The sequence below is a fragment of the Cherax quadricarinatus genome, unplaced genomic scaffold (genome assembly GCF_038502225.1).
Source record: "Cherax quadricarinatus isolate ZL_2023a unplaced genomic scaffold, ASM3850222v1 Contig261, whole genome shotgun sequence".
In the NCBI taxonomy this organism is placed as follows: domain Eukaryota; kingdom Metazoa; phylum Arthropoda; class Malacostraca; order Decapoda; family Parastacidae; genus Cherax; species Cherax quadricarinatus.
Genome location: NW_027195287.1, coordinates 33,471 through 36,656, shown reverse-complemented (window position 1 = coordinate 36,656; position 3,186 = coordinate 33,471). Strand labels below are relative to the sequence as shown.

General features: G+C 38.7%; 1 non-coding gene across 1 annotated transcript; it reads left to right on the top strand.

Annotated features, from left to right (window-relative positions):
- Positions 1-647: 647 nt before the first annotated feature.
- On the top strand, positions 648-721 carry TRNAN-GUU (transfer RNA asparagine (anticodon GUU)). The gene has a single exon. It is a non-coding gene; the product is annotated as a tRNA-Asn (tRNA).
- The last annotated feature ends 2,465 nt before the right edge of the window (positions 722-3,186 follow it).

The window sequence follows — 3,186 nt, the reverse complement described above, 5'->3', positions numbered from 1 at the left end:
ATACTCATTTGTTCTTAATTGTTATTTGTTTACAATAATGTATTACCACTGAATATATCATTGCTTAATTAATCTTAAGTTAACTTTAAGCCTGCCCATAATGCACTGCATACAATGGGCTTTGGCATGTTACACTTAATTACCGTATTCCTTTCTACTTCTCTGTATCATGTTCAAATAAATAAATAAATAAATAAATAAATAGTTAGATGACAGGTATCACTGTCACTCTGGCAGTGTTTCTGAAGTAGTCAATCTTATATTTTTTTATTCATCTTCCTGTGCCATATGAAGGAAGAATTGTTACAATAAGTATGTTCTTGTTGGCAACTCCATCTGCAGCCTTGTTGCTGAGGCAGCAGTGAGAATTGTCAACAATAATGCATAGATGATTCTGACACCATTACATCTGAAGTTCAGGATCCCACATGATGATAAACACGAATTAATGTAAATCACTGATTCAGTAGGACTGAATCAGATGCAGCACTCATACAGTAAATGCCTATTTTCGTTCTCCTTTTTCTTAAATTAATTTATTCTATGTGCATGGCTCCAGAAGAATATTTAATAAATAGGTAAATCACTTTAGCCATTTAAGCAGCGATCCTTCAAAGAACATGCACCCAACAGAGTTAGGTGGCACAGCCTCTGTGGCACAATTGGTTAGCGCGTTCGGCTGTTAACCGAAAGGTTGGTGGTTCGAGCCCACCCGGGGGCGAAGGTTTTTATATTGGGTGTCCCGTAGCTTGATCGCTAGTGCACTCAGCTCACACACTGAGGTTTGGAGATCGGATCTCTGGTACGGCTGGGAAACATTAGGGACGTGTTTCCATAAGACACCTGCTGTCCATGTTCACCCATCATTAAAAAATGGGTACCTGGGTGTTAGTCGACGGGTGTGAGTCGCATCCTGGGACAAAACTGATCTAATTTACCCGAAATGCTCAGCATAACAAGCGGCTGTCTGTACAGTAGTATATCATGGATGTCAGTTAGGCCTGTATACTTGTAGTTGTTGAAATAAAGATATTATTATTATTATTATTATTATTAATAAATATTATTATTATTATTATTATTATTATTATTATTAATAAATATTATTATTATTATTATTATTATTATTATTATTATTATTATTATTATTATTATTATTATTATTATTATTATTATGATAGGCGTTGCTCATGATCTGAGGATACTAGAGGTAGTGGTAGGCTCAAGGCTAATTTTAACCACCTCCCGTTTGAATACCAGCCTCCCCAAGCATGAACAACACCTAGCTCTGCTGGGTGCATGATTATTTAAGGATTGCTGGTTAAGTGGGTAATGTAATGTGAACGTTGTTCTGTCTCTTGAGGCTAGAGAATGTGTTTCAAGATTTAATCCCTTCTGGCTGCAGTTTGATAAATATTTCAATACTACTTGTTTCGTGGTTTCATTAATATATATATATATATATATATATATATATATATATATATATATATATATATATATATATATATATATATATATATATATATATATATATATAAATGAGTGTAAGAGTGTATTTGTTTTACATGATGGTAGGATTACTGATGTCTTTTTTTTTGTCTGTAAACACACAAGATAACTTTTACTTACAATTAAGTCACACTACATTGTATGTAGACACACTCATGTGATTTTTCTTTGTTTTTTAATAGTTCGGTCTGATTTTGGAAAAAAAAAAAATCTCACATCTCATGGCGATAGGAAGCAGAATGAAAGATAATGACCTGCTCACCAGGTACCTGTCCCTCACAAAACTTTCCTACTTCCTGAGATGCTACCCAGCCTTCAGCAGTCTCAAACTCAAAGAATATGGCTCCTTAAAAACCATGCTAGAGAGTGTACTGTATCTTTCCCTTGAAGATGGATAGTGGTTGCAAGCCTCACTTCCAGTCAGGTTTGGAGGGCTGCGAGTATACAAATCCTGCCAAATTATCCTACCTGCTTTCTTATCCTCCTTCATTTCATCAAATGAGTTAATAAAACAAATTCTTCTCGACATCCTTGGTGACTCAGCAGGAATATAGAATCCTGGCTGAGGAGTGTCATTGCCAAATGGGAGACTCTCGCTACTCCAGCACCAAAACCTACTGAAGCACTGACCTACAAACAATCGAGCTAGAATGGCCCCCGTCACAGAAAAGGTGCTTGCCAACATGCTCAGGGCTGCAACATCCAACAGGAAGACTGCTTTTTCTCCAAGCTGTGAGTACACATCACTTTGGAGACTTCCTGCAAACAGTTCCCATTTCGGCAACGAGAACACGCCTCGACCCATAGACCCTCCGAATAGCAGTGACTCTCCACCTCGCTGCCCCAAGTCACACAGAATATACGTTTATTTGCGGTGATGCACAAGCCGGCCGATATGGTCTATATGGTCTCATCTGCTCCAGAACCAAGGGCTATCATGAAAGGGCAATAAGGCCAACTACATCATAGAGAGGAGCCTTGCTACAGGTGGGTGCCAAGCCGAGAGAGATCCCCTATCTCTAGCATCCATCAATATTCACAATGCTTCAAACCGCCCCGATGGGATCACCATCTATTCTTGGAAGAAAGGCAAACTTTTAGCATGGGACAATACCTGCATGCCGACGTTGGCTGACACCTACATCCATTAGAGTGCTGGGCAGCAGGAAGGTGCTGCTGATCACAGGTAGGAGTACAAGAACAGCAAATACAGAGACATAAGCCATCAGTATCAATTCGTCCCATTGGGATCAGAAATATTAGGGTCATTGGGAAAGAACGCCACACGTTTCCTCAAAAAAACTACCTCCCAGACTACTGACACTGCCAGGAACCCGAGGGCGGCTACATTCATTTTCCAGGGCCCAGTATGGCCATCTAGAGGGAAAATGTTTGTGTCCTTTGCTCGTGTCCAGCTTCAGAGGAGCTGGAGGAGATTCATAATATTTGATATATCGTACCAATGTATTCATGTTTTCGTTATATATATATATATATATATATATATATATATATATATATATATATATATATATATATATATATAATCAATAACACTGCGCTAGCCAAGGATTCGAACCCATGTTGTACTGGCCTGCCTCATGGTAAGCGAGAACCACATGACGCTTTGAACCACAGGACCACCCAGGTGGTTGGGTGGTCCTGTGGTTTAAA